Source organism: Apis dorsata, unplaced genomic scaffold (genome assembly GCF_000469605.1).
Source record: "Apis dorsata unplaced genomic scaffold, Apis dorsata 1.3 scaffold_82, whole genome shotgun sequence".
Lineage (NCBI taxonomy): Eukaryota > Metazoa > Arthropoda > Insecta > Hymenoptera > Apidae > Apis > Apis dorsata.
The window spans coordinates 1349039-1360018 of record NW_006263380.1 but is presented as its reverse complement, the minus strand read 5'-3'; the positions used below and the strand labels follow the sequence as shown (position 1 = coordinate 1360018).

The following is a 10980-nucleotide window of genomic DNA, read 5'->3' as shown; positions in this document are numbered from 1 at the left end:
TATATATATATATATCTGTTTTCGATTGCCAAGCATTCTGTATCGTTTAACTCCGTGACACTTTTCCACGTCGGCACTTTTCACCTTTTTACTCCGATAAAGGGAAGAAAGCCGGTCGGTATTTCTCCGCGATCGAAAGAGAGAGGGGAAAGGGAGGAAAGGGGGCACATCGTGAACTTCAATCCTATCAGCCCGGCTCCGACTATTCCCCGCATACCTTCCTCTCTTAAATGATCTTTTTTTTCGAATTCCGCAAGCCGATTCGACGCCCGCTTTAATCAATTCTCATCATCGGTACACAGCGCCCGTGAATACCGGGACAAAAAATGAAAGATTTTTCGCGTCAGCCCATACGTACTCTCCCTATATCGATCCCTTCGATTTTTCAAATTCTTTTTTACAAAATCCTTCTATTTATTGACATTGTTCCTCGCTCGTTTCCTTTCTCTACATCCATTCTTTCGATTTTCCAAATTCTTTTTTTACAAAATCCTCCTATTTATTGCGATCGATCCTCGCTCGTTTTCTTTCTCTATATCAAGTTTTTTTTTGCAAACTATCCAAAGTATTTATTGCGATTTTTCCTCATTTTTCAAATTTACAAACTCTTATTTATTGCGATTTTTCTTCATTCGTTTTCTTTCCCTGTATCGATTCTTTCCAAGTTCTTTTTTGCAAACTATCCAAAGTATTTATTGCGATTTTTCCTCATTTTTCAAATTCTCTTTTACAAACTCTTATTTATTACGATTTTTCTTCATTCGTGTTTCTTTCCCTGTATCGATTCTTTCCAAGTTGTTTTTTGCAAACTATCCAAAGTATTCATTGCAATTTTTCCTCGCTTCTTTTCTTTCCTTTTGTATCGATTCTCTCGATTCTCCGTGTTCTTTTTCGCAAAAGAATTTATCCTCTTATTTATTGCGATTGTTCCTCGCTCGTTTTCACCTCCGTGTCCACTCAACTTCCTTCGAGGAACCTCTTAATCTCGATCATCGTTCCTCCGCACAAACGATGCTTTTCTCCACCGATTCGTCATTACTCGATTTTTCCCTCGTCACCCCCATTCACGCAATCATCGGCGAGCAAGATACCACGGAAATTCCGTTACATTCGCACAAACGTGGATTTATAACAGCTACCGCCGTCGAGTTTCTCTCTTTTCACCGGCGTTATTATTGTTACTTCCGGTACTCTCCCCACCGGTTGTAGGATCGTCGAGCACCGTCGGTGGTTCGTTTCGCATTCAGCCCCGTTCGACAAGTATAAATTCAACGAGAAGAAATACGCCGCCGTCCCTCCCTCCATTGTATCGAATTCGTTATTCCTCCCGGCCGGATTCGTGCCGCTTTTTTACGCGCGTATCCGTAACCGCCTCCGCGTTTAATTGATTCGAGAATATCGAACGAGCAAATGGGCCTCGATCTCGCTGAAATGGGAGCTGATAGAACGCTTGTTCCCTCGGTAAAACCAGAGAGAGACTCGGTAATCGGCTTCTTTGTGTCACCGTTTCCCCCTCCCCAATCCATTTCAATTTTTCCCTCTCGACTCGCGTTTAAATACTCGCCTCGATTTTCGTTTATAGTTCCAAATATCATCGAGGTGAGAAAAAGGGGAGAGGAGAGGAGAGGAGAAATCGAAAAAATTACTTGTCTTTCCTCTCCTCTTCCTCCAATTATTCTTACGATTCTTAACCTACGTACGTTTGATCGATACAATCGTCGAAGCGAAATTTCTTTCTCGAACGCCTCTCGTTTCTTAAAGGAACAATCGAGGAGAAGTTTCCCGTTTAAAGAACTTTTTTCTTTTCTTAACTTCCATTACGTCGAATAATATTATACATCCCTCCCTTCCTCGAACTCGGCGCAATGAAATATAATCGAACAGAGTCCCGCGGTAAAGCAGAGCGATAAACCGATGCCATGAAATTACCGATCAAAGCTTCCGCTGGCTCGAAAATTACGGATCACCCGTGGAAATTGGCGAAAGAAGAAAATCGGGGAGAGGAACAAGAGGGCATCCATTCTTCGCCAAGATTATTTTCCCAGAGAATCGATTTACCCTTCTCTTCCTCTCTCTTTCCATTCACCACCAACTTCCATCAGCGTGGGCGAAGAAAAATCCCTTCGAATTTTTGGAACACCTTACACCGGTATAGTGTGTGACGCGTGTACGCGCGAATCCGTTACCAGTTCAACGCCAACGCTATTTCGCTTGGAGGTAGGTACGAAGATTTTTATTATTTTCCCGATATCCGTGTCCCAGCCGCGTGTAGCAGCCGGCATCGAGGGCGAAGTGGCCGTGCCGTGGCGGTGCCGTTAATCCAATTTCTCGGATTAATTAAACGGAGGTCGGATCTCGTTAAACTGCTTCGTGCCGGAATCGAGGGTGTCGGTTTGGTTATACACCTCGTTTGGGACGAGCCACCGATCGTTCCAGGAGGGAGGGGTGGGGATGGCGGATGCGGGGAATCTTGGCCGTTTCGATGGTCTCGCCGATACGATTCAGCGACCGAGATACGAATATTCGATGATTCGCGAACGTGACTTTTCTCCGTGATCCTCTTCTCTTCGCCAAGTGCACTCCGTATAAAATAACAGAGTTTTAAACGGCGCGGAGGCGATTGCCTTTGTTAAAAGGCGTTTCGAGTGATCGATGGCTCTAACGAACCGGGAAAAACTCTCCTCTTCCCGCGAATTTTTAACCCGCGGAACGCGGAAAGTCTCGCTTTTTTTTTCTTCTTTTCTTCTCCCCTTAAAAAAAAAAAAAAAAAAAAGAAAGAAAGAACCGATGGAAACCTCCGGTTTTAACGTCTCTTCGTTTTTTCCTTCGCTCGACATTCGTCGTATCGAGCATCTGAACTCTGTTCATCGTCTGTTCGGTCACTGCCAGACGCTGAGTCAGCCGCTCCTTTTTCCCCCTCCCCCTTTCCCGCTATCGCACGCACATTTACACCGTGGAAAAAAATCTAGGTCGCTACGTATTCACCCGGAATTTACCCATCATCCCCCCGTTCATCCAACTCAACCCCCCTCCCGCTAGTTGTGCAACTAGGCGAAGCCAGTTATACGCAACTGAGAAAACACTGAGAGAGAAGATACGAAAATCTCCAGCGGAGACACGCTGGCAATCGTTGGAATTTGACGATCGTTCCGATATTACCCGTATTATTCGCCCGATCCCTTATTGGACACATTGGTGTCGGATTTAAAAGGAAAGGGGCCCGGAGCGACGTTACGAAAATTAAAAGAGGAAAGTTGAAAGGAAAGGCGACCGGTCTAAAGGTCTTTCACCGTATGTATATATGTATATGTGTATATATGTATATATATATATATATATGTATATATTCGCTGTGAACAGGAAGCGACTTTGGCCGATGCTTTCACGTGCAATCGGCGCCCTGATAAAGAGACACGGCTCTCGCGACGTGGTGCCGTTTGAACGATAACTGAAAGAGAGAGAGAGGGAGAGGGAGAGAGAGAGAGAGGAGGGGATGGAGTTACAGATTATTCGTGCACATTTGCGCGACAGCCATTTCCAGGGTTGTTTCGCGGGCGGAGGGGGTTGAACGCGGCCCGAATTCGAGGCGAACCGCTATAATTTCGCGTTGTTAAAGAGGGAGGGCGAGGTGGAGACAAGTTTGGCGGAGACGCCTGGTGGGAGGGAACACTTTTGGCCCGAGGAACTTTGCTCGTATATTATGGGAGCTCGTGGTAATTGATTTTGCGCAATCGTGTTAAACTGGAAGTAGGTTTCGTCCCCCGGAAATCACGGTATTGTAACGCGTGTTCGTGACCCGGGTCCAGCCCCCCTGCGTCTCCTTCTTGCGTCCACGCTTCGTTTCCACCGACATTTCGGGGGAAATAATACGTACGGCAACGGGGTTATTGGCAATAAGGTGGCCGAGAATTCCTCCCCCTCTTATTTATATTACGAACGTTCCATTTCCCGCCTTCGCGTTTAAACACCCCCGACCGAATCACGTTGCATCGATCTTTCACTCGACTACCCCCGCCCCCACCTCCCGTTCCTCTTTCAATAGGACGAGATCTCGAGCATCGAATCGAAACTTGGTATCGAACGTTGGAATGAGTTATTTTTCATCCAACGGATGATACTCGCTGGAGTGTGATTGTTCATTCGATATGTATATATATATGTATGTATAGAAATCCATACGTTTGGATGCGCGTGTAATAATCTAGGAATATTGTAAAAATGGAATTTCGCGAGAACGAGGGGGTTCGAATTCGAGTGAGGGATCCGGGGGATCCGACGTTTTCTCCATGAATTTTAAATAAATTCGATGCGCGGATAGGGAAAAACCCGTGGAATGGATTTAGTCTAATGAATTTTCCTGTATATAAATGCAGGGATGGTAATGTAAACAAACTTGGCGAGAGAACGTCGAGTTAGAATTGCTTCGTTCTCCTCGAGATGCGGCCAATTTCCCCCCCCTCTCCTCTTTTTTTTATCCTTACATCGTGGAATATTATAATTTTTAGCGAAAAAGTTTAATTGAATTGATCGAATAATAAGATTCAAGTAGATAACGGAAAGACAAACGTCTGTTGCTTCGAAAGGTATCAAAAAGGACGTGGAAAAAAAAAATTCGAAATATCTTAATTTTAATCTTTGTCGAGCGAACGAACCGGCAAATTGGCGGAAAGAAACGCGAGAAACGAGCTGCTCGACGGATAGCAGGGATCGGACGAAAATGTAAACAATCTTATCGTTCCTTTTCCACCGTTCCATCGAGGGGAGAATTTTGAGCGCGTGGAAGTAGGGAGGGAAGCGCGATAAAATCTAGCAACGTTCGAATTTCGTGACAGTTGCCAGGGCGAAAATTACGCGGTTCGAAATAAAAGGGGAGGGTAAAAAGACACGTTCGGTCGCGTCTCGTGGTTTCTTTTTCCTCCTTAACGACGAGATATACCGTATACGTAAGCTATACCGTCGTTCGCCAGTATCCATATTTGATGAAACGACGCGTTCCAGTGTCAAATGTCGCGTAACGTCGCACCGTATCTGCCGTATCTGTCGTTTTAAAATTCTCGACTTTTAATTTTCTCGATATTGTGCTCGATATTTTCTTTTTCACCCTTTGCGTATCGCATCGACATTTTTCGCTCCGTATATATAATAGTAAATTTTTTTCCACGAAAAATTTGCGTAAAACTCGTGCCAATTTTTAAAGTTTTTTTTAAAGTTTTTCACGCGTCGACCCTTATTCGAGTTTTGTTCGAAACTTGCAATCCCTTCTCCTTTCCCCCCCGCTTACTTACTGCCCTCTAGCCACTTACCCTAACTTCTACTTTTCTACTTCCTTTTTATCTTTTTTTTTTTTTTATCCTTTTCACCTCGTGAAAACCGAACTCGAACGAGGTCGTACGAGGCGTATTTTAATACGAGCCGAAACGTGTCCGGCCGATGGGAGGATGGGAGACGTGTCTGGCAATTGGAACCAGCTTGTAAAACAAAAAAAAAAAAAAAAAGGAAGAAGAAAGAAAAAACGAATTTAAAAAGTTTGCGTATTTGTCGTCGATGAAAAAGAGGATGAGAAGAAAAAAAAAAAAATACGCAAATCGATGATGCAATTGATACGTTTCAAACGTTCGAACGATTATTTTTAGAAAGTCGATCCATTTTCGAAACGATGATTTTTCTTTTTTTTTTTCCGCGGTATCCGAAAGCAAGCAAGAAAGAAAGAAAGAGAGAAGGAAAGAAAGTTTTTTAATATCTCGATATTATTTACTCTTCCCGTGCCCGAGGAATAGAAATTAAACTTCCCTTAGTGTACTTCCCTAGCGGAAAACTTACTTAAAAATGTATAGAACGAGAAAGAGTCTTTTTTGCAGTTAATAGCATGATTGTTTTTAATAGACTCCTGATTGCGTGGAAACTAGTTTGTAGACGTTGAAAATTAAATGAGGGGAGGGGGAGGGGAGGAGTCTAGCTTTTCCAATTAAGATCCCTCCCATCGTTAATTTCGAGCTTCTTCTCCTCTTATTATCGCCTTTTCGTATTTTTCGAGCGGATGTCGCGAAAAATCGGTCGCGCGGAACGTTATTTTATATATATATATATATATATTCGATGAAACGTGTCCCCGCGTTCTTGATATTCCTTTAGCGAGAGATCCTGTTACGTATTCCGTGACGGTATCAACCACGCTATCTCCACCGGACAAAGTTCATCCGATAAATCTCAATTTTTATTCACCGGCTCGTGAAACGTCCTTTATCTTCCGTCAGTTTTCTCCCTTGATTTACGAAAAAAAAAAAAAAAAAAAAAAAAAAAAAAAAAAAAAAAAAAGAAAAAGAAAAAAGAAAAAAGAAGAAGAGAAAGAGAGACTCGTCAGCGTGGGTAGAAACGATGGAGCGCGTCGAGTTGCAGGGGGAGAGAGGGAGGGCGAGTTTCGAGAGGGCTCGGCCCAACTTCTTTTTCAACCTTAATTTCATCCTTTCGAAATTCGACCGATGTATATAACACAGGCTCGAGTCACCGAAGAGAAATTTTTTTTTCCCCTCCTCGACGTTTTAACGAGAGACTTCTACGGTCCGTGATAAAAATTATTAAATCAGAACTCTCTCTCCCTCTCTCTCTCCCTCTCTTTTCTCCCTTTTCGTCTCTACGAGAGATCGGTCCGGTCAAAGAGATTGCGTAATAATGAGAGAAAGAAGGAAAGAAAGAAAGAAAGAAAAAGTAGATAACCAGATCCGTTTGTACGGCCACGAAAAACTCACGAGCTCTCATTAAACAATATTAACGCCGAACCTCGGGACGTTACCTACCTTCCTTCTTTATCCCACTAATGTCCGCGCTTATACTTATCCCCGAGCCTTATCCTTTATTTATCCCTCTTAGAAACGGGGGATTACCGCGGAAGATAGCCGAGGATTGTTCCGTATCGAATAAATGATGGAAAGAGATATGGACGGCCGACGTAAAATTTTCATATCTCGAAAACGTGAAAAGATCGGTGGAGATAAGAAAGGGGGGAGAAAGAGAAGAAGAAGAAGAAGAAGGGGGAGGAGGAGAAGGAGAGAGAAAAGACGCACGAGCGACCGGGCACGGGAACAAATTCGACAATAACAAGGAGAAGCATTTTACTTGGTCGCGGAATCGTTTTGCAGAATTTGTCGCAGGGCAAGATTTACTTGAGCGCGACGACACGCTTTGTTTCTCGTTAGCATCGTGCCCATGGCAACGATGATTCTTCTACTCGAACAGAATCGAGAAAAGAATCCTGGTTGAAAGTCTGAAGTCTCCTGGCGGCTCCTCGAGGAGGAGGAGGAGGACTCTTGTCCTGTCCGAAATTTATTCGACCGTGAATCGTGATTCACGTAGCGAATTCGTTTTGCTCCGTTCCCCTTTGACGAGCGAAAATTGTTTCCTTTAACGAGCAAAAGGAGACAACGATGAAACAGTCCGAAAGAAAAAGAGAAGAAAAGAATTTCGAAAACAATATCGAATATATATAATATACGCGAAATTGAAAGCGATCTAAACGGTTAACGAGGCTGACTATATATCGTTCGTTACCACTCGCGCCGTGTTTGTCTTTCCTGTTTAATCCTTGCGTCTCGCCGGAGTTTTTAACGTACGCTGCTTCGTTCGACTCGCTCTGCCGATTCTATTTATTTATCTATTTCGCGCTCTCGTTCTTTCTTGGATCGGGAAGGAAAGCTCCAAGTTTCCTTTCCACTTTCCAGAAAAAAAAATTTCTCGCAACGAGACGAGAGGTTTTTACGGAAGGGAGCGAAGCGAATAATCGTAACGAGCGGCGCTTTAGCCGAAGGACTCGGGAATCGCAATGGAATTTGTTTTCGTTTTTTTCCCACGATACGAATTTCGTATTGGGACGGAAATGGATGGTGGCTACGCGAAATTCCATTCTCTCCTGGATCGTAGACGGAAACGAGGTAGGTTTCGCCGGTGGATACGCGTTGGTAGGTTTCGATCCCATTGGCGATCAACGATGTATGAAGTTATCTTCGTTATTACGGGATATCGCGAAACAATGGACCGTGTCGGTGCAATAAATACCGATGGACCAAATTAGCCTATCGTTGACACGAAGGATCACGGGTGGAGGAGGCCACTCGCCCGATAAAACGCAATTACCGGGCTCGAACGCGGAAACAGTATTTAAATTATTTGCACGGATTAACGGAGGAGGATGGAGAAATCGAGCTGTTCTCAAATTATTCGCCGGTTACTCGTTTTCTCCATTATCGACAATAATCAGTTATTCCATCGAACGAAAATAGTCCCTTTAATGGGGCGGGTTAATTGCCGGTCCCACTTGGATTACGAGGAAACGCGGAATCCTCGACCGATCCGTTACGACCAACTGCTCGAGGGGAAGTTATTTTGAACGCGGCCACTGACGATTTCATAACTTTTTGTTAAAAAAAAAAAAAAGAAAAAAGAAAAAGTGACGTTCTATGTGGAGCGTAACGAATTTTTACGAGGAGGGAAAAAATATATATAGAAAAAGGATATCTCGTTAGAACGAGCTCGACTCGAAGCGCAACATTGCGAAACGAAAATATCGAGAAACGTAAAATCCAGAGACGTTTCTGGTTCCCTTGGCCGACTTGTTTCGACGGTTCGTTCGACTGACGAGCGTAATCCCACGGATGAACCGCGAAGAGGCGAAAAGGTGCACAGTGAAAATACGTGCAGCCTTTGTCTCTATAAAAGAACAAATGCGCCATAAAGGAGAGGTGCCTATAGGCCGTGCAAATAGTATTGGCAGCCGGAGCGAGCCAATATTGCCACCACGAACGAGCAAGAAGAAACGAATCGAAGATACGTGTCTGCGATCACCAATTTCCAAGTTGCCGCAAAAATCTCCGCCAACGCGTTACAAATTCATCGCATTTCTTCGAAATATTTCCTTACCCCAATTCCACTCCTCTTTTCCCCTTCTTTAATATAAAAACGTACATATATTTCTTTTGTCACATTGCGAAGAGAAGGGATAAGCTTTTATATGGTGACATTTTCACCGAGGCGAAAGTTGGTTTAATATTTCAATTGCGAATCCCTCTCCTCCCCCCCTCTTTTTTTGACCCAAGTATCCCACCTTTTAATTCGAAACCCCCGCGAAACCTGTTGTTTATTCATACACCTAGCGAGAAATTATTCATTGCCTCTCGAAACCCCTCTCTCTTTCTCTCTCTCCACGCATTCCACGCAAAACCTCGTCGAAATTCTATCTCCTCGATGCAAATGCGCGCATCTCCTTTCCAAAGATATTCTCCACTTTTGCCACTTGCGACAAACCAGAATTTCTATTTTCCGCGTAATTGCACTGCTCGCCTCGCCATGCTCGTCGCTTTCCTTTTAGCCATCTTTTCGATAACGGAGAGATCTTATCGAGAAAGAGAGAGAGAGAGAGAGAGAGAGAGAAAGAGAGCTGAGGGAGAAACACGCGAAAGAAGTCGCTTTCTATCGACGCGAGGACGCCGCGGGGCCCTATTATCGTTTACGAGAGAGTTCATCGAGAGAGGGGTTAAAGGTGGTGGTTAAAGGTATCGACTCGATTAATAAAAAGGAAAACACGGGGAGAACATGGGAGAGAATGTCTAGGGGACCTAGGGGGAGCAAGTAAATGCAATCGAGATATATACCCCCATCGTCGAATCCACTGAATTTCCGATACAAATTTTTGTCGCGCTTTAACGAGGGATCGTTGGCAATTTGTCGAGAATTTATCTTATCCGCTCCCTTGTTTGCCGAGTTCTCGAAATTATTCACCGCGTGATTATCCGAGCAAAATCGTGAACAGAAGGAAAAACGCGAACGAAATTCGCTCATTTCCAATGAAAATTAGAGAGGGAAGATCGGAAGCGGTTTCTTCCCTTCCCTCCCCTTCCCTTCAGAAGTCGAACTTCCGTTTTACAACTGTATATACGGGGAGGGAAAGGGAGAATATTTCTCTTCTCCCAGAGGAGAAGTCACGAAGTTTAAGCTTCCACGCAAACGTTGGAACATCTCGACTCGAGGTAACGGCGAGCACGCGTGTAATTGCGTTAATTTTGCGAGTTGCCAGACGCAGCATGGGGTAAGACGAGGTGTGGTAATTTTTCGGTGGGTTGGCATTGGATTGTTTTCTGGCTAACGCCTCGATTCTTTCCCGAAGAGAATTAGAAGAAAATTCCATCCGTAAGAGATGCGTAATATCCTTGCCAGCGGGGAGTGCGGCGCGAGTGGACGAAATGAAAATTGCTACCGTGAATAACGGCCACCCTTGGCGTAATCCGTTTTACGTAACTGCACCGTGTTTCGCCAATTTCGTAATAGAGCACTGCCTCCCCTCCCTCCTATATATATATATATATATATAAGTCCGATAACTCAAATTGATTCTGCGTAAAGATACGCAATAATAGATTCATCGACGCGGGGAGGGTACAATTCGAATAACGCTAATAACCCGGCCAAATGGACGGTCGATCGATCGATTTTCACGATCGATAATCGAAAAGGGGCGGGACGAATAATTAGCTGATAACCGGGATACCGAGTGTGGACCTTGGAGGAAACGGATGGGGGAGGAAAAGGGGAGATAGAGCGAAGGGATAGAGCGTGGAATGCATGGAAGCGGAATGCTAAATCGGGATGAATCGAAGGAGGGGGGAGATTCGTTGGAAAAAAAAAAAAGGAAAAAACGCATTCTCTGCATACACGCGAGTTTATCATAGATGCGCGCCCCTTTCGAACACAGGAGCTACACACGAGCCTCGTCGAAATCCGGCTACACGCACACACGAGCGCGCAGCTTTACTGATTAAAAATTACCGTCCGTCAAACTCTTGACCGGTATCATTGAACGAGGCAAGTCGAACTATCTATCCATTCTCTTCGCTTCTCTTTCCCTCTCTCATCTCTCTCTCTCTCTCTCTCGTTATTCAGTCCGCTCTTCTATCTTCCTCCACGCCCGCCCCTCCGATCTTGCACTCGCGTCGC

The 10980-nt window shown here is 44.4% G+C and overlaps 1 protein-coding gene across 2 annotated transcripts in view; it reads left to right on the top strand.

The window, feature by feature from the left end:
• The window catches only part of LOC102678487, a 43092-nt gene that overhangs the window by 7110 nt on the left and 25002 nt on the right, over nucleotides 1–10980 (top strand). The gene's annotated exons all lie outside the window — the stretch shown is intronic.